At 41.3% G+C, this 21,047-nt stretch overlaps 1 long non-coding RNA gene across 1 annotated transcript; it reads right to left on the reverse strand.

Annotated features, from left to right (window-relative positions):
- Positions 1-5,578: 5,578 nt before the first annotated feature.
- On the reverse strand, positions 5,579-20,007 carry LOC108592175 (uncharacterized). The gene is made up of 2 exons (XR_001912195.4): positions 14,723-20,007; positions 5,579-7,658 (listed from the first exon to the last, which is right to left on the reverse strand). It is a non-coding gene; the product is annotated as an uncharacterized LOC108592175 (long non-coding RNA).
- Positions 20,008-21,047: the final 1,040 nt, after the last annotated feature.

Genomic DNA, 21,047 nt, shown 5'->3' on the forward strand with positions numbered 1-21,047 from the left:
ATTGACATTCTGATAAGAACTCCTTCATGAAATGTAATTACAATGACTGTTCATTATAATGCACCAATACACTGCAGTTACTTCATACAAAGGGGGTAAAGTTTCCTTTGAGCTTTTATAAATTATGTATTTTCTTTTTGAAAAGAATCAAAGAACTTATATATTTTTTTCATTTTAAGAATAGATTGCCGTTATCAAGAAACTAGATGGTAGGACTTAGGAATTATTTGTACCTGAACATGAAGAAGGACATGTTCAAAGTTCATTGCAGCAGTGTTTGCAATAACAAATGACTGGAAACAATCCAAAAGTCCCTCAGTAAAGGAATTTATAAAATACCATTCAGACATTAAAATAAATAGATTATGGCTGGGCATGGCGATACACACCTGAAATCCTAGCACTTTGGGAAGCCAAGGCAGGCAGATCACTTGAGATCAGGAGTTTGAGACCAGCCTGGTCAACATGGTAAAACTTTGTCTACTAAAAATACAAAAATTAGTTAGGCATTATAGCACATGCCTGTAATCCCAGCTGCTCAGGAGGCTGAGGCAGGAGAATCCCCTGAACCTGGGAAGTAGAGTTTGCAGTAAGCCAAGGTTGCACCGTTGCACTCCAGCCTGGGAGACAGAGTTAGACTCAATCTCCAAAATAATAACAATAATAAAATAAATAGATTACAGCTATGTCTTCTAACACAGCAAGAACTAAAAAACATAATGTTGAATAAAAATTGCAGAAATATTATAGACTTGGCCAGGCACATTGGCTCATGCCTGTAAACCTAGCATTTTGGGAGGCCATGGCAGGCAGATCATCTGAGGTCAGGAGTTCAAGACCAGCCTGGCCAACATAGTGAAACCCCATCTCTACTAAAAACACAAAAATCAGCAAGGCATGTTGGAGTGTGCCTGTAAACCCAGCTATCTGGGAGACAGGCAGGAGAATTGCTTGAACCCGGGAGGCAGAGGTTGCAGTGAGCTGAGATTGTGCCTCAGCACTCCAAGCTGGGCAATAGAGCAAAGCTCTGTCTCAAAAAAAAAAAAAAAAAAAAAAAGGAAGAAATATCACAGACTAAAGATGTCATACAGATAAAATTTTTAAATCCATAAAACAGTTCCCAATATGAGAAAGGAAAAAGAAAAGCAGGGGAATTTCATTTATCATAATTTTATTATTAAATAAAATGAATTAAGCTAATGCATAAAGTGAAAACTTTATTACATTTTTATCATTAAAAAGAAGAGAAGAAAATTGAATTGAAGCAAATATAAAATGTTGATATTTGTTCATCTGTGAGGCTAGCTTATGGGAGTTTGTTGTATATAATACTTTTCAAAAAATTTTAATTAAAAAAAGTACAAGCAAAACAAAAAAATGGATTGGCCTTATCTACAAAAAATGTAGAAATACCCTCAGTATTATAAATTATCAGAATAAGTAGTGCATACAGTAATTTGGAAAGTTAATGAGCATTTCTAGAAAATTATCAGTTTTGATTTTGATCAATTGGAAGTGTTAAGAAAATGGACCAAAAAAAAAAAAAAGAAAAGAAAGAAAGAAAATCAACAAATACAAAATATTAAATAGGGCCAGGCACATTGGTTCACACTTGTAATCCCAGTGCTTTGGAAGGCCAACGTGGGAGGATCACTTGAGAGCAGGATTTTGAGACCAGGATTTTAAGACCTGCCTGGGCAACACAGTGAGACCCTATCTCTACAAAAAAAATTTTGAATTAGCCAAGCATAGTGGTACACGCCTATAGTCCCAGCCACTTAGGAGGCTAAGGCGGGAGGATCACTTGAGCCCAGGCATGTGAGGCTGATGTGAGCTATGATTGCTCCACTGCCCTCCAACCTGGGCAACAGAGTGAGTTTGTCTCTAATAAAAAGAAAGAAAGAAGAAAGAAAAAATATTAAATAAATTACATACTATATTTTTTTGAATCAAAACCATCTATGTCTCAATGTATCGTTATTTTGTGTACCACAAAGGAGATAGGTAGAGAGAACAGTACCAACTGCCAACTGTGACTATTAGATGTCACTAATCTAAAGATGAATCCACATTGCAGACATGTTCAAAAGAAAAGCAAAACAAAACAAAGTACATATTAGAACTGGCAAAACGCAATAAGCATTTTGTACTGGATCTTCCATCAAAGCATGCACTGTATCTCCACCAAAAAAGCTTACTAAAATTCTTTCATGAAGGAAGATCTAAATAAATGAAGCAATATACCATATTTGAAGTTGGGATGACTTATTATTATAAAGAGTCCCCTTTGCCTATATTAATCTATAAGTTAATGCAATTCCAATCAAAATTCCAATTTTTTTTTAATTTATTCAGAGTCTTGCTCTATCACCCAGGCTGGAGTGCAGTGAGGCAATCTTGGCTCTCTGCAACCTAGGCCTCTCGGGTTCAAGCAATTCTCCCGTCTCAGCCTCCATAGTAGCTGGGAATTACAGGTGCTTGCCACCATGCCCAGCTAATTTTTGTATTTTTAGTATAGATGGGGTTTCACCGTGTTGGCCAGGCTGGTCTCAAACTCCTGATTACAGGCAATATACCTGCCTCAGCCTCCCAAAGTGCTGGGATTACAGGTGTGAGTCACCACGCCCAGCCCCAAGGGAAGGTTTTTAAGAGACTTGAACACTTTATTCTAAAGTTTATTCTAAAATTAAAGTCTAAGTAAAGCAATTTCAGAAAAGAATGGGAAAGGTAAGCTGTGTCAGAAGTGTATTCGTATACAAATATCAGAAAACCCTACCATAGAAGTTGCATAGACAAAGGATAATTTAACTCACGCTACAAGCCAAGCGAGAGTTGGGTTCATACTGACAGCTGAACAATGCTACCAGTCATAGAGGTTCTTCGCATTTTCCTGTTCTTACATCCTTAGATGTACACCTTTGTCCCCATGTGTGTTACCTCAGAATATTGTCTACATTCTAGGCAAGAAAAGAAGGAAAGGGAGAAGAGATGAATAACTTTCTATGGGACCTTTTTACTCAGGAAACAAAAATCACCCATCGGGAATTATGTCTCCATCTCACTATTTATAACCTTACCACATGGCTAACCCCTGCTGCAAGAGTCTGGGAAAATGATTATTTTGGCTGAGTGTATTGCTGTCCCAAACAAAATTGGGAGGCCAGTCCACAATGGTGGAGGTTAAGTGCACATGCACAGCGGAGAAGGAAAGTTCTGTTAGTGAAAAGGAAAGGGAATGAATACTGAATCATAATTAGGAGAGTCTGCTTTAAGAGAGGACTGTGTCTTCTAGCAAACAACAAAACAATCAGTACACATCTGGCACAAGCCAAACAAACTAACTGTGGACTAGAATGACATAGGATGGATGGGATGGAATTAAATAGAAAAGAATAGAAAGCTCAAAATACACACATGTTTATATGGGAATCTGTTATTTGATAGAGGTGGTCCCACAAAACAGCAAGAAAGGGATGCATTGTTGAATAGATGGCATTTGGAAAATTGGCCCATTTTATATAGAAAAATAAAGCTGAAACTTTGTTGCCCTATACATAAAGATGACTTCCAAACGGATCAACGACCTAAATGTAAAAGGTAAAGCTATGAAGTGAACATAGAATATGTAGAAGAATATTTTTTGAGTACTTGGGCATGGAGAAGGACTTCTTAAGATTTCACGAGAGGGTGGCCGAGCTTATGGCTCAGTGGCTCACGGCTATAATTCCAGCACTTTGGGAAGCCAAGGTGGGAGGATCACTTGAGGTCAGGAGTTCGAGACCAGCCTGGCCAATATGACAAAACGCATCTCTACCAAAAAATACAAAAATTAGCCAGGTGTGGTGGCATGAATCTGTAGTCCCAGCCACTTAGGAGGCTGAGGCATGAGAATTACTTGAACCTCAGAGGTGGAGGTTGCTGTGAGCCAAGATCGTGCCACTGCACTCCAGTCTAAAAGACAGAATAAGACTCCGTCAAAAAAAGAAAAAAGATACCGTGAGAGGGTAAAAAAATAGGTGGATATGACCATATGAATATTAAGGATCATTATTCAATGAAGAACATGGGAGATAAGACTTACAGTTGGAAGATCATTTGGGAGAAGATAGAGCTTTCTGTGACGATGAAATGTTTTCCATCTGTACTCTCCAATATGATAGTCACTATCCACACAGGGCTACTGAGCACTTGAAATGGGGATAGTGCAACTGAACAACTGAATTTTTAGTTTTAATTCATTTAAATTTAAATAGCCATCTGTGGCTAGTGGTTACCATATGGAGCAATATAGAACTAGGGTATCTGAAGCACTCTAGCAGATCAGTAAGAAAAAATACAAGATTGTCCAATATAAAAATAGGTTAAGAATATAAATAGGTTGACAGAGGGGAAGCCCAAGTACCTAGCTTTTAGGAAAAGATCCAAAATCACAAGTAAATAGCAAAATATAAATTAAAACCATAAGACAGTACTGCTAAAATTGGAAAGTCATGATCCCAAGTGTTAGTGAAGATGTAAGAGCAACGCTCATTTACTACTGAAGGTTGGGGAGTAGACTTCTGCAGCCATTTTGTAATTAAGTATGTATATATCAAATAACCAATCAATCCTTCTCACCTTCCCTAGAACAACTCCCACAGAGATTGTTGAGGAGGTCCATGTGAAACTCCTCAACAATCCAAGTTGAGGATTCCCTTGGAGAATACCTTGACCCCATCACAGGATTATGGCTCCTTTACTCAGCCCACAGCTTTCAAACTTTCATGGGAGGGGGAGCACGCAGGTGAAAGGGTGCAGAGGCCAGGACAAGCGCTTCTGGCCAACTGGCAGGAGCAGAACTCTGTGCAGGCCTGCAGCAGCATCTAGGGGTTGCCTGTGACCCCTGACACCCGATAGGGAGTGTTACAGTGTGCTCTCTTAGCTTGGCCATCTGCAGATGGCTAAGTGTTTCATAGCTCATTGTGACAGCCCTCTGTATAACAAGCTCTTGTTTGGCATCCAGGAAGAATCACATCACACAAACAAATTGAAGGGTAGTGAATGTGGTGGATTTTATTGAGTGGTGGCAGTGGCTCTCAGCAGGATAGGGAGCTGGAAATGGGATGAAGTGGGAAGATGGCTTCCCCTGGAATTCGGCCATCCCTGTCTGAACTCCTCTCTGAGATCTCACTGTCAAGCCATCCCTCTGCAGTCAAGCTGCTTCTCTCCGATGTCCAACTGCTTCTTCTCTTCCTTTTTGCCACTCTGCCACTCCAACAGTGGGGCCTGTGGGGTTTTTATGGGCACAGAATGCATGTTCTCACTTTGGGCCATGGGTCCAGGCTTGAGGGTGAGGCCCTTGCTGGGGACTGCCCTTTTCTATCCAGTATTTCCCCTGCCTCCTGTCTATATCACATATACAAAGGTGGAAGGTGCTCATCATATTTTTTTGTGTATCAGGGTCTTGCTCTGTTGCCCAGGCTAGAGTGCAGTGGAAGATGAAGGCTCACTGCAGCCTCAGTCTCCTCAAGGCTCCAGCAGTCTTTCTATCTTAGACTCCTGAGTAGCTGGGACCACAGAAATGCACCACCACACGTAGTTAATTTATTTGTTTTTATTTTTTGTAGTGATTGGGTCTCCCTATGTTGCCCAGGATGGTCTTGAACTCCTGGGCTCAGGAAGTCCTCCCACCTCAGCCTTCCAAAGTGCTGGGATTATAGGCATGAGCCACCGCGGCTGACGACACTGTTTATGACAGTAGAGATTTAGAGGCAATGTAAGTTTATCATGGGTGGTAATGGAGATGTTAAATCTGATGGAGGTATACTATGGAATACCCTGTTAGAGCCACAAATAATGAACCAGAGCTACATACAATAATAAGAAGAGAGCTGAGAAATCTAGCGTTAGGTGAGAAAGGTAAGAAACAGAGTGAGATGTGATGGTATGATCCTATAAACACAGGTTTTCAACATCGACTCACCCAAAAACATAATATATTCTTCCGAGATGTTTATATAACCACGGCCATATATCAAACACATTACTCTTGCTTGGTACCTACTGACAATTTTATACTATGAAGTAGAGGTGAAAAGGAAATGAGGGGCAGGGAACAGGGGGAAAAAGAGAAAAGGCTACTATAAACAGGTGTGATGATAATATGCCATAAATGAAAAGAGAGAATTAACTTAACCCTCAAACCTGTTGTAGAACTGAAATGGGTTCTGCTAGCCCGGCACAGTGAGACCAGATATCCACAAGGAGGTTTGCAGCAGGTGAAAGGAAGGGTTTATTGACAGGGTGCCAAGCAAGGAGGCTCAGGCAGCTAACACTTTAAACTCTGACCTTCCCTATGACTAGCAGGTAAGGGTTTATAAAGCAGGGGTAAATTTAAGGAAAGCAGAAGCTATAGGCAAAATCATAAATCAATGGTTTAGGGCCCAAACCATAAATCAAAACCATAAATCAAGGTTACACATTGGTTTTAGCCCTTAAGTGCAGGCTATCTTGAAGCAGGGGCTTATAGGTCACAGATAGATTCAAAGACTTTCTGATTTGCAACTGGTTTGACAAGCTTTGTTTAAGAATTTGGGGTCAGCAGAAAAGAATGTTAGGTGCAGCTCACAGGTGTGACTTTCTCCATGCCCTGCAGGAAGAAATTTAGACCAAAAGACGGTTATCAGAGTTCAGTCCCCAGATCTCCCTTACCTGAGGTCTGCGTGCAGGTAGATGTGCAGAGGCAGACCTGTTTGGTGAACCACTGGTGAGCCAAAAAACAACTCAGAAACATATGTTACAATGTCATCTTTAGTTTGTATAGGGGAACCAAATATCACTTGATTCTAGCTTCCTTGGCTCTTGTTTTAGGCTACTATTACTGTCTTGCTCATCAAATTGCTTATTTACCTCTCAGGGCTAACTAGGTGCCTGGAACTTGAAGGAACTCAAGATTTTCCTTAATTTCCAAGCTTGGGGGTACCCACAGGCCTCTAAGGAGGTCCTTACTCCATCTCACATCTGATGTCCAAGGAAAGACAGAACAAAATATAGTCTAGTATGTGAATTTCCTGGATCTTAAAATGACTATGCATGGCTTTCTTGATACTGTGCATATTCTTTGAGCTAAATAGAAGCATGTTCTGTGCTCTGTTGCCTCTTTTATGTCAGCACTTGCTTTAAACATAAGCATGTTTATAATTCATCATATTGGGCTCTGCTCATTTCTATAAACTCCACCAGCTGCTGTTGCTTTGGCACAACTGAGTATTTTATGTTCCACTGAAGTATTTCCCTGACAAACATAATGCTTTGTGAAACCTGTATGGCAGAAAATGTCTGAATGTTGAATTGAGACCATGGAACTGAAGAGCGAATGGGCCAAGAAGATCAGAGCTTATGACAATCCACAGGTGGCCCTGGATGCAGGTTTAGACACTATTATTTCAGACAACATTCTCAGCCATGTGCATCATTCAATCCTCTACTTCTGAAATGATTTGCATAATCATGCTGCTGGGCCTGTGATGAAATTCCTATGGCAGCGTTGAAACTTTTTCAGATTCTCATTCTTTCCCCTCGTTTTTTCTTTCTCTTTTAGAATTCTGCAGGAATGGATTTGTGTGGGGTTTTCTTTTCTGTAGAACTTGATGTTGTATATCTTTCGTAAGTGTCCAGAGCTGAGAAAGAAAGGGATTGGATACCGTCATATTTTACTGTGCCTTCCATAAGACATTTCAACAATCTCTGTAAATTAGTTTATCTTCTTGATTTTTATTGATTTCTTAAATTAATGACCTCCTCCAAAAGAAGGTGTGATACTTTAATTTCTTTTCTTTTTTCTTTTTTTTTTTTTTTTTGAGTGCAGTGGCATGCTCATAGCTCACTGCAGCCTCACCTCCAGGGCTCAAGCAATCCTCCTGCCTCAGCCTCCTGACAAGTTGGGCCTACAGGAATGCACTACCACATCCTTCTAACTTTTTTTTATTTTTAGTAGAGATGGGGTCTCACTATGTTGTCCAGGCTGGTCTCAAACCCCTGGGCTCAAGTGATCCTCCCGCTTCAGCCTACCAAAGGGTTGGGACTATAGATGTGGCCACTGCACCCTGCAACGTGTTAATTTCAAAACCATTATCTTTAAAATAATGGATATTAATGTCTATATGGATTGCCAAACTACAGAGAGAATAGTTATTTTGTTCCATTCCTTATAAAGCTTTCCTCTTCTCCAAAATAGCTATGTCTGTTGAATGATGGCAATATCAATATGTCAACAAAAATTTTAGGTATATAAATTCCTTTTTATTCATCACCCCCATTATTACTAATGTCACTCTACCTTCAAACAAAAAATAAAATCGAAAGGTAGCACATATCTGACTTAGACTCTTGAAAACTTTTAACTACTTACATTTCTGATAATAAATGAGCCTTAGCAACAAATCAAACTCAGAACCCAAAAAGTAAATAAACTTAGTTTCTTAACTATGTTATTTTGCCCCAAGCCAAAGATATTTATTTATTTTTTTATATTTTTTAAATTTTTTATTGGATTTTAGGTTTTGGGGTACATGAGCAGAGCATGCAAGACAGTTGCATAGGTACACACATGGCAGTGTGCTTTGCTTTCCTTCTCCCCTTCACCCACATTTGGCATTTCATCCCAGGCTATCCCTCCCCACCTCCCCCCCCCACTGGCCCTCCCCTTTTCCCCCCAATAGACCCCAGTGTTTAGTACTCCCCTTTCTGTGTCCATGTGTTCTCATTTTTCATCACCCGCCTATGAGTAAGAATATGCAGTGTTTCATTTTCTGTTCTTGTGTCAGTTTGCTGAGGATGATGTTCTCCAGATTCATCCATGTCCCTACAAACGACACGAATCATTTCTGATTGCTGCATAATATTCCATGATGTATATGTGCCACATTTTTCCAATCCAGTCTATTATCAATGGGCATTTGGGTTGATTCCAGGTCTTTGCTATTGTAAACAGTACTGCAATGAACATTCGTGTACATGTGTCCTTATAGTAGAACGATTTATAGTCTTTTGGATATATACCCAGTAATGGGATTGCTGGGTCAAATGGAATTTCTATTTCCAAGGCCTTGAGGAATCGCCACACCGTCTTCCAAAATGGTTGAACTAATTTACACTCCCACCAACAGTGTAAAATTGTTCCTTTTTCTCCACATCCTCTCCAGCATCTGTTGTCTCCAGATTTTTTAATGATCGCCATTCTAACTGGCATGAGATGGTAACTCAATGTGGTTTTGATTTGCATCTCTCTGATGACCAGTGACGATGAGCATTTTTTCATATGATTGTTGGCCTCATATATGTCTTCTTTCGTAAAGTATCTGTTCATATCCTTTGCCCACTTTTGAATGGGCTTGTTTGTTTTTTTCCTGTAAATCTGTTTGAGTTCTTTGTAAATTCTGGATATCAGCCCTTTGTCAGATGGGTAAACTGCAAAAATTTTTTCCCATTCTTTTGGTTGCCAATTCACTCTAGTGACTGTTTCTTTTGCCGTGCAGAAGCTGTGGAGTTTCATTAGGTCCCATTTGTCTATTTTGGCTTTTGTTGCCAATGCTTTTGGTGTTTTGTTCATGAAGTCCTTGCCTACGCCTATGTCCTGGATAGTTTTGCCTAGATTTCCTTCTAGGGTTTTTATCGTGCCAGGTCTTATGTTTAAGTCTTTAATCCATCTGGAGTTAATTTTAGTGTAAGGTGTCAGGAAGGGGTCCAGTTTCTGCTTTCTGCACATGGCTAGCCAGTTTTCCCAACACCATTTGTTAAACAGAAAATCCTTTCCCCATTGCTTGTTTTTGTCAGGTTTATCAAAGATTGTATGGTTGTAGACATGTTGTGTTGCCTCCGGTGTCTCTGTTTTGTTCCATTGGTCTATATCTCTGTTTTGGTACCAGTACCATGCTGTTTTGATTACTGTAGCCTTGTAGTATAGTTTGAAATCTGGTAGTGTGGTGCCCCCCGCTGTGTTCTTTTTGCTTAGAATTGACTTGGCTATGCGGGCTCTCTTTTGGTTCCATATGAAGTTCATGGTGGTTTTTTCCAGTTCTGTGAAGAAAGTCAATGGTAGCTTGATGGGGATAGTGTTGATTCTGTAAATTACTTTGGGCCGTATAGCCATTTTCATGATATTAATTCTTCCTAACCATGAACACGGAATGTTTCTCCATCTGTTTGTGTCCTCTCTGATTTCGTTGAGCAGTGGTTTGTAGTTCTCCTTGAAGAGGTCACTTACGTTCCTTGTGAGTTGTATTCCAAGGTATTTTATTCTTTTTGTAGCAATTGTGAATGGCAGTTCGTTCTTGATTTGGCTTTCTTTAAGTCTGTTATTGGTGTAGACGAATGCTTGTGATTTTTGCACATTGATTTTATATCCTGAGACTTTGCTGAAGTTGCTTATCAGTTTCAGGAGTTTTTGGGCTGAGGCGATGGGGTCTTCTAGGTATACTATCATGTCGTCTGCAAATAGAGACAATTTGGTTTCCACCTTTCCTATTTAAATACCCTTTATTTCTTTTTCTTGCCTGATTGCTCTGGCTAGAACTTCCAGTACTATATTGAACAGGAGTGGTGAAAGAGGACATCCTTGTCTAGTGCCAGATTTCAAAAGGAATGCTTCCAGTTTTTGCCCATTCAGTATGATATTGGCTGTTGGTTTGTCATAAATAGCTTTTATTACTTTGAGATACGTTCCATCGATACTGAGTTTATTGAGGGTTTTTAGCATAAAGGGCTGTTGAATTTTGTCAAATGCCTTCTCTGTGTCAATTGAGATAATCATGTGATTTTTGTCCTTGGTTCTGTTTATGTGGTGAATTACGTTGACAGACTTGCGTATGTTGAACCAGCCTTGCATCCCCGGGATGAATCCTACTTGATCATGATGAATACATTTTTTATTTGCTGTTGCAATCGGCTTGCCAATATTTTATTGAAGATTTTTGCATCTATGTTCATCATGGATATTGGCCTGAAGTTTTCTTTTCTTGTTGGGTCTCTGCCGGGTTTTGGTATTAGGATGATGTTGGTCTCGTAAAATGATTTGGGAAAGCTTCCCTCTTTTTGGATTGTTTGAAATAGTTTTAGAAGGAATGGTACCAGCTCCTCTTTGTGTGTCTGGTAAAATTCGGCTGTGAATCCGTCTGGACCTGGGCTTTTTTTGAGTGGTAGGCTCTTAATTGCTGCCTCGACTTCTGACCTTGTTATTGGTCTATTCATAGTTTCAGCTTCCTCCTGGTTTAGGCTTGGGAGGACACAGGAGTCCAGGAATTTGTCCATTTCTTCCAGGTTTACTAGTTTATGTGCATAGAGTTGTTTGTAATATTCTCTGATGATGGTTTGAATTTCTGTGGAATCTGTGGTGATTTCCCCTTTATCATTTTTTATTGCATCTATTTGGTTGTTCTCTCTTTTCTTTTTAATCAATCTGGCCAGTGGTCTGTCTATTTTGTTGATCTTTTCAAAACCAGCTCTTGGATTTATTGATTTTTTGAAGGGTTTTTCGTGTCTCAATCTTCTTCAGTTCAGCTCTGATCTTAGTTATTTCTTGTCTTCTGCTGGGTTTTGAGTTTTTTTGATCTTGCTCCTCTAGTTCTTTCAATTTTGATGATAGGGTGTCAATTTTGGATCTCTCCATTCTCTTCATATGGGCACTTATTGCTATATACTTTCCTCTAGAGACTGCTTTAAATGTGTCCCAGAGGTTCTGGCATGTTGTGTCTTCGTTCTCATTGGTTTCGAAGAACTTCTTTATTTCTGTCTTCATTTCATTGTTTACCCAGTCAACATTCAAGAGCCAGTTGTTCAGTTTCCATGAAGCTGTGCGGTTCTGGGTTGGTTTCTGTATTCTGAGTTCTAACTTGATTGCACTATGGTCTGAGAGGCTGTTTGTTATGATTTCAGTTGTTTTGCATTTGTTGAGCAGTGCTTTACTTCCAATTATGTGGTCAATTTTTGAGTAGGTGTGATGTGGTGCTGAGAAGAATGTGTATTCTGTGGATTTGGGGTGGAGAGTTCTGTAAATGTCTATCAGGTTTGCTTGCTCCAGGTCTGAGTTCAAGCCCTGGATATCCTTGTTGATTTTCTGTCTGGTTGATCTGTCTAATATTGACAGTGGAGGGGTTAAAGTCTCCCACTATTATTGTGTGGGAGTCTAAGTCTCTTTGTAAGTCATTAAGAACTTGCCTTATGTATCTGGGTGCTCCTGCATTGGGTCCATATATGTTCAGGATCGTTAGCTCTTCTTGTTGTATCGATCCTTTTACCATTATGTAATGGCTTTCTTTGTATCTTTTGATCTTCATTGCTTTAAAGTCAATTTTATCAGAGATGAGAATTGCAACTCCTGCTTTTTTTTGCTCTCCATTTGCTTGGTAAATCTTGCTCCATCCCTTTATTTTGAGCCTTTGTGTATCCTTGCATGTGAAATGGGTTTCATGGATACAGCACACTGATGGGTTTTGGCTTTTTATCCAATTTGCCAGTCTGTGTCTTTTGATTGGTGCATTTAGTCCATTTACATTTAGGGTTAATATTGTTATGTGTGAATTTGATACTGCCATTTTGATGCTAAGTGGCTGTTTTGCCTGTTAGTTGTTGTAGATTCTTCATTATGTTGATGTTCTTTAGCATTTAGTGTGATTTTTGGAATGGCTGGTACTGGTTGTTCCTTTCTGTGTGTAGTGCCTCTTTTAGGAGCTCTTGTAAAGCAGGCCTGGTGGTGACAAAATCTCTGAGTACTTGCTTGTTCACAAAGGATTTTATTTTTCCTTAACTTCTGAAGCTCAGTTTGGCTGGATATGAAATTCTGGGTTGAAAGTTCTTTTCTTTAAGAATGTTGAATATTGGCCCCCACTCTCTTCTGGCTTGTAGTGTTTCTGCCGAGAGATCTGCTGTGAGTCTGATGGGCTTCCCTTTGTGGGTGACCCGACCTTTCTCTCTGGCTGCCCTTAGTATTTTCTCCTTTATTTCAACCTTGTTGAATCTGACGATTATGTGCCTTGGGGTTGCTCTTCTTGCGGAATATCTTTGTGGTGTTCTCTGTATTTCCTGCATTTGAGTGTTGGCCTGTCTTGCTAGGTGGGGGAAATTTTCCTGGATGATGTCCTGAAGAGTATTTTCCAGCTTGGATTCATTCTCTTCGTCCCCTTCTGGTACACCTGTCAAACGTAGGTTAGGTCTTTTCACATAGTCCCACATTTCTTGGAGACTTTGTTCATTCCTTTTTGCGCTTTTTTCTCTAATCTTGGTTTCTCATTTTATTTCATTGAGTTGGTCTTCGACTTCAGATATTCTTTCTTCTGCTTGGTCAATTCGGCTATTGAAACTTGTGCATGCTTCGTGAAGTTCTCATATTGTGTTTTTCAGCTCCTTTAATTCATTCATATTCCTCTCTAATTTATCCATTCTTGTTATCATTTCCACATATCTTTTTTCAAGTTCCTTAGCTTCTTTGCATTGATTTAATACATGTTCTTTTAGCTCACAAAAGTTTCTCATTATCCACCTCCTGAAGTCTAATTCCGTCATTTCGTCACAGTCATTCTCTGTCCAGCTTTGTTCCCTTGCTGGTGAGGAGTTTTGGTCCTTTCTAGGAGGTGAGGTGTTCTGGTTTCGGGTGTTTTCCTCCTTTTTTCGCTGGTTTCTTCCCATCTTTGTGGATTTATCCACTTGTTGTCTGTGTAGTTGCTGACTTTTCGATTGGGTCTCTGAGTGGACACCCAGATTGTTGATGATGAAGTATTTCTGTTACTTGGTTTTCCTTCTACCAGTCTAGTCCCTTCGCTGTACGACTGCTGAGGTCCACTCCAGGCCCTGCTTGTCTGGGGTGCACCTCTAGCAGCTGTGGCACAGCAAGGGATGCTACCAGTTTCTTTTTCTGCTATCTTTGTCCCAGGATGATGCCTGCCAAATGTCAGTCTTTTGGATATAGAGGGGTCAGGGAGCTGCTTGAGGAGACAGTCTGTACTTTATAGGAGCTCAATTGCTGAGCTGTGAGCTCTGTTGTTCATTCAGGGCTGTTAGGCTGCTATGTTTGATTCTGTTGCAACAGAGCTCATTATAAAAACCCTTTTTTTCTCAAATGCTCTGTGGTGGGAGGTTTGGGCTTTATTTTTGGATGTTCGTTGAGGTGTCCTGCCCAGCTAGGAGGCAGACTAGCCACTGTTTGCCTGCCGAGGCTCTGCCCTGCTGTTGTGTGGTTCGCCCTGTTGGTTCAGGCTCTGCTGTTCTGCTGTGGTCTCCGCCACGCCCTGCGGCAGAGTCTCTCTGTTGTAGCGGGTTGCCTCGGCAACGGCTGGCTGCGTCAGCAGTGGGCGTGTATCTCAGTTGGGGTGGGTTGCCTCGGTAATGGTGGACGCCCCTCCCCCACAGAGCGACTCGGACCGTCCGCACGGGGATCGTTTGAAATCGTGGTTTTGTTTGTCCCACTGGGCTACCCCAGACACTCTGTCCCTGCAATCCCCTGGGCTGGCCCACTGTCCAAGTCTCGTTCAGTCTCAAGTCCAGCCCTCTCAAGTCTCAGGTTGCCGGTTCAACAGGGCACCCGGACAAGCACGCCCTGTGAGAAGCGCTGGGTAGGGCCGGCCGCCGCTACCCCGGCTGCCAGCTTCGCCAGGCAGAGGTACTACCTGGCGTCCTGCGTCTCCTTCATACTTGAGAATTTCCCCATTCTGTGGGCAACAAATATCAGTCTGGAAATGCAGCTCTGACTCACCTCTCCGTGGATTCAAGGAGAGCTCCAATCCTGGGTTGTTCTCACAGCGCCATCTTGAGTCCTCCCCCCGCCAAAGATATTTATATCTTCCAGAGATGATATAATCTCCCAAGCCAAGGAAAGAAAAAAATGTTAGAAAGAATCCAATACATGAATGAGCTTTGAAGGATTTTGAAAGATTTCTAGGAAATGTTTTTACCTGCTGCACACCCACTACCTTTAGACATCAGTTACTACACTTGCATGGGAGGAGGATCTTTGGGGTGTTTATATTTATTTTCTCTATTTTGTCATTGATTCATTCATGTCATTAAGCACAAATATGTACACATGATGTATATGACATATATAAATACATACATATAACATATATCTATGTATATTTTGCTATGTGCCAGGCATTGTTCAAAGCCCTGGAAATGCAACGCCCAAGAGCCTTTATACCTCAAATCCAGAAAGGGGAAACAGACAATTAAGCAATGTAAATAAGGTGTCATAAGTGCTCCACTAAGACAAATAAAACGTACAATGGGAGCTCATAGCAGAGGCACCCACTTAGGATGAGACCAGACTAAATGTTCAAGGCAGGCGTAATGGATAAAGGGATATTTACACAGAGTCCCAAAAGATGAGTCAGATTCAGTTCTTGGAAAACAAGAGCATAAGAAAATATGTTCCAAGCATAGAGGGATACAGCAGGGAGGTTGAAGGGAGAAAGTTACAAACAGAAGCATATGATTAGAGGAACATTCCAGAAACATCACTCCACCTGCAGAAAGGACACAGAAGACAATTACATCTGTCAGGAATCCATACAAAGGTTGAACTAAAATAATACAGTAAGGATAGAAAGAGGAGATTTACAGAAAAGGTAAATTCACAGGTCAATTAACTGTCAGAATGGGGTCGGTTGATCACAGCCCTTGAATTTTAAACATAGTAGTGAACAGTTATATGGTAGGCTACTGTATTAGTCAGAATTGTTGATGCTAACAGCTAACCACCCAAAATCTCAGTGGTTTAGCACAATAAATGTTTATTTTTATTTCTCTGTCACCTCACAGTCCGAAGCTGAGCTGAGAGAAAGTGGGTTCTGTTTCATCCAGTCATTTGTATCTCCACATTTTCTCCCTGGATTCAGGTATTCAAAAGACATTATCAGGCTTCTGTCCCTCCCTTTTTTGTTGTTGTTGTTGAGATGGAATTTCACACTTGTCGCCCAGGCTGCAATCTCGGCTCACTGCAACCTCCACCTCCTGGATTCAAGTGATTCTCCTGCCTCAGCCTCCCAAGTAACTAGAATTACCATGCCCAGCTAATTTTGTATTTTCAGTAGAGACGGGGTTTCTCCATGTTGGTCAGGCTGGTCTCAAACTCCTGACCTTAGGTGACCTGCCTGCCTCAGCTTCCCAAAGTGCCTGGATTATGGGCATGAGCCACCATGCCCAGCCCTGTCCCTCCCTTTTTATTTCTCAGCTCTTCCTTCCTCTCCACTGGTTTACCCCTAGAGAAGCTCTCTCTTTATGGTGGCAAGGATGGGACCCCAGCATCTCCACTCAAATGATCTCTATTGCAGCAGGCCCCAACCTTTTTGGCACCAGGGACTGGTTTCATGCAAGACAGTTTTTCCATGGATGGTAGTGGAGGGATGGTTTTGGGATGAAACTGTTCCACTTCAGATCATCAGGCATTAGATTTTCATAAGGAACACGCAACCTACATCACTTGCATGCGCAGTTCACAATAGGGTTCACCCTCCTGTGAGAATCTAATGCTCCCACTGAACTGACAGGAGGCAGAGCTTAGGCAGTAATGCTCGCTTGCCTGCTGCTCACCTCCTGCTGTGCAGCTGGGTTCCTTACAGGCCACAGACTGGTACTGATCTGTGGCCCTGGGGGTTGGGGAACTCCTGCTCTAGTGTATCATCTCAGGAGATAAGCTTTCCCCAACCCTTCTCTTAGCATCTCTAATAATCTCTGCAAAAAGATTCTGGACTTCCTTGGCTCAGATAACCACCCAGAGGCAGTCACTGTCCAAGTGGATGAAGAACAGCCTGAGTCACACCCCAGAGGCAGGGGAGATCTGATGACTGGTATCCCATCAGATGTGGGAGAAGGAGCTCCTAAGAGGAACAGACAAAGGCTCTCATATCAGAAAACAGGGATAAGTAGCTGCAAAAACAACAGCCATCACCAAAGCTATATAAGTTTTAATTTCCCATCAAACTCTGGTTTAAGATCTTAGCAAAACTGAAGGGTAGAAAATCAACCTATGAAATTTTAAGTTAGGAGTGCCCAATGAGCAACCTGCTGTGCTCTTATGCTGTGAAGTATGATGACTAAATATTTCCATTGTGTAAATCTAAAATGTCACATTTTTTTCATATCTATATGTTCACTGGTGTTTTAGTTTTGAAACTACATGGATTTACCCCAGTCTTTAGCCTGTACTGAGGTTTATGGGTCTCCTGGGGAAAACCTAAGTTTAGTGTAAAATTTGTTGTCTTCCATTGCAAGGGAAAAACAATCTGCCCTAGCAAATCCTGTAGGAATATGATTTATGAGTGTATGCTTAGGTGTTTCATTACTACATAACTTTTATTAGTGCTTCTATTAATATTGCCAGTCATGAGCCATAAAATTGACTCTGAGTGCATCCACAGGCTTTTCTTTCTGAATCACTGTTTTTTCTATAAAACATTTTGGTAAAAAACAAAAAGTGGCAATTCACTTGGTTTTGGCTTAGCACTTGCAGTTTCTAGAAGTGGAATCTTAGCTCAGAACTGTGGGAGCTCTCAGAAGTCATCTCACCTTATTCCCTATTTCTCTGTTTATAGAGGGTAGGCACTTGATACACTTAGCAGAATGAATGAATCTTTGCTGTGGCATCACACTGTTGTTAAGCTTATTACCTCACAACAGCCCAGGTTTTCATGTGATTGTTTTATTTTGTTTTTGACACAAATTCTTTTTTTTTTTTTTGAAACAGAGTCATACTCTGTTGCTCAGGCTAGAGTGCAGTGGCGTGACTGGAGCTCACTGCAACCTTCACCTCCTGGGTTCAAGCAATTCTCCTGCCTCAGCCTCCCTCCCAAGTAGCTGGGATTACAGGCATGCACCATTATGCTATATTAGACAGGGTTCTCTAGAGGGACAGAACTAATAGGCTAGATAGATATACATATAAAGGGGAGTTTATTAAGTATTAACTCACATGATTACAAGGTCCCACAATAGGCTGAGGAGCAAGGAGAGCCAGTCCAAGTACCAAAACTTAAGAACCTGGAGTCCAATGTGCAAGGGCAGGCAGCATCCAGCATGGGAGAAAGATATAGGCTGGGAGGCTAGACCAGTCGAGTTTTTTCACACTTTTCTGCCTGCTTTATATACTAGCCATGCTGGCAGCTGATTAGATGGTGCCCACCCAGAATAAGTATGGGTCTGCCTTTCCCAGCCCACTGACTCAAATGTTAATCTTTGGCAACACCAGCACAGACACCATGGACCAATACTTTGCATCCTTCAACCCAATCAAGTTGACACTCAGTATTAACCATAACACATGCCCAGTTAATTTCTGTAATTTTAGTAGAGCTGGGGTTTTGCCATGTTGGCCAGGCTGGTCTTGAACTCCTGGCTTCAAGTGATCTGCCTGCCTTGGCTTCCCAAAGTGTGGGGATTACAGGCATGAGCCACTGTGCCCAGCTGACAAGTTCTAATGATCAGAAATTTGATCAATTTTTTTCCTTTGAGCCTGTATTAGGCCATTCTTGCATTACTATAAAGAAATACCTAGACTGGGTAGTTTATAAATAAAAGAGATTTAATTGGCTCACAGTTCTGCAGGCTGTATAGGAAGCACTGCAGTATCTGCTTCTGCAGAGGCCTCAAGAAGCTTATACTCATGGTATGAAGGGGAGCAGGTACTTCACATGGTGAAAGCAAGAACAAGAGTGTGAGGTGGGGAGTGCCACACACTTTTAAATGACCAGATCTTGTGAGAACTCGCTCACTCTCTATCGTGAAGACAGTACCAATGGGATGGTGTCACACTATTCATAAGAAATCCAGCCCCATGATCCAGTCACCTCCCACCAGGCCCTACTTCCAGTATTGGGGATTGTAATTCAACATGAGATTTTAGTGGGGAAACAGATCCAAACCTTATCAGAGCACCACAGAAGGAGCCTGCATAGGATGACAGGTCTCATTTTCATTTTACCCTAGGTTCCCTGAGGCTTTTCTTCTCCAGGCTTCATACCCTCAGTTCTGTCCAACTTCCCCAACATGCCATAGTTGCTACAGTCACCCTCTATCTTGAACACTTTACTGTAGCTATGTTCCAGTCCTCTTTGGGCACGGCTGTTCACTGTATTATAAATCTACCTGCCCTTCTGTCTTCTGGTTCCCATTCTTACATCTTATTCATAATGACATTTCAGGAGACTGTCCAATTATTTGCTGAAGTCCAGATACCTATTTCAACAGCCTTTGACCAAGACAAACTATCAAAAAAAGAAATGAGTTTTGTTTGAGACAGGGTCTCACTCTGTCATCCAGACTAGAGTGCAGTGGTGTGATCTCAGCTCACTGCAACCTCTGTCTACCAGGCTCAAGCACTTCTCCTGCCTCAGTCTCCTGAGTAGCTAGGATTACAGGCACATGCCACTACCACCTGGCTAAGTTTTGTAGTTTTAGTACAGACAAGATTTCACCATGTTGGCTAGGTTGGTCTCAAACTTCTGACCTCAAATGATCCACCCACCTTGGCCTCCCAAAGTGCTGGGATTACAGGCATGAGCCACCGTGCTCAGCCTGAGATACGTTTTGTCTGAAATGTTCCCCATGTAGAACATTAAGGCTGCCAATCTATAATTTGCAGCATCCTCTTTTTTCCTTCTTTAAATGAAATTGACACTTTTCCCTGACTTTAATCATCTGATCCTTTTCCCTTTTTCATGAGCCATCAAAGGTTATTACAAGCTTTCATGGATCTCATTACAGATCTGGGCAGTATCCTTGGGTGTAATTGTGGTGATAATATTTTGAGATATTACCTGAAAAATCCTTCTCTAAATTTTTTACCATTTGTCTTTTATTCATTTAGCCAATGCACTCATTGCCTTAGGGAAAGACCATTACAGCAGAAAACCAAAGAAAGAGCTTTTAAAATTTCTGAAGCTTATGCTTTGGGATATTAAAAAAAAAATAGCTAGGCCTAGAGAGAATTCAGGTCACAAAATTTAAATAGGAGAAAATGAGTTATGAGCATGTCTGCTTCTCCTGGTCCTCTGCTTCCCTTCAGCTCTAACCCTGGTCCACTGAGCTATGGAAATTTGTTCAAATATGGGAAAAGAGGAGAAATCCTCAAGATGGCTGGAAATCCAAGAACAGGAGAGAACATGGGCATCCCTAGTCAATGAGGCAAAGCTTGAGGGTTTTCCCCTGCCAAGAAGAGCAGAATTAGTGCAAATGTCCACATGATATATCCTGGCCACCCAAGTCAACCCTACAAGGCCCTGATCTCCCCAATGCAATAGGGGGCAAAGGGTGGTAGAATGATTTCCCATAAGCCTGAGAGTAGCATAGAAGTGAAGGTCATGCAAAGATGAAGGCTTAAAACAGAAATGTATAAGTACTAGGAAGAAAAAACCTGCATTCTTATAGTGGATACTGTAGCACTTCATCCAGAGTCGCTCCTTAGGGTTGACTCACATAACCCCCAGCTGCTGGAGATATCACTTGCAGACTATAATTTCTTTTTCTTTTCTTTTTTTTTTTTAAATAGTTGACTGTTTATTATGTGCTAAGCTCCATATCAAGTCTCCTCACCTGATCTTGACAATGATCCTGTGAGGTAGGCATAGTTTTCTCATTTTTACAGATGAAAGAAACAAGGCAAAAAAGTCATCTCACTAGTAGGTGAAAAATATGTAAAGTAAGTTAAAATCCAGGGTTCTTTCTTTTTCTTTTCTTTTTTTTTCAATTGCATTTTAGGTTTTGGGGTACATGTGCAGATCATGCAAGATAGTTGCATAGGTACACACATGGCAGTGTGTTTTGCTGCCATCTTCCCCTTCACCCACATTTGGCATTTCTCCCCAGGCTATCCCTCCCCCCTTCCCCCCCCCCGCTGTCCCTCCCCTATTCCCCCAAGTAGACCCCAGTGTGTAGTACTCCCTTCCCTGTGTCCATGTGTTCTCTTTTATCATCACCCACCTATGAGTGAGAAAATGCGGTATTTCATTTTCTGTTCTTGTGTCAGTTTGCTGAGAATGATGTTCTCCAAATTCATCCATGTCCCTACAAAGGACACAAACTCATAC

The sequence above is a fragment of the Callithrix jacchus genome, chromosome 6 (genome assembly GCF_049354715.1).
Source record: "Callithrix jacchus isolate 240 chromosome 6, calJac240_pri, whole genome shotgun sequence".
Taxonomy (NCBI): Eukaryota; Metazoa; Chordata; class Mammalia; order Primates; family Cebidae; genus Callithrix; species Callithrix jacchus.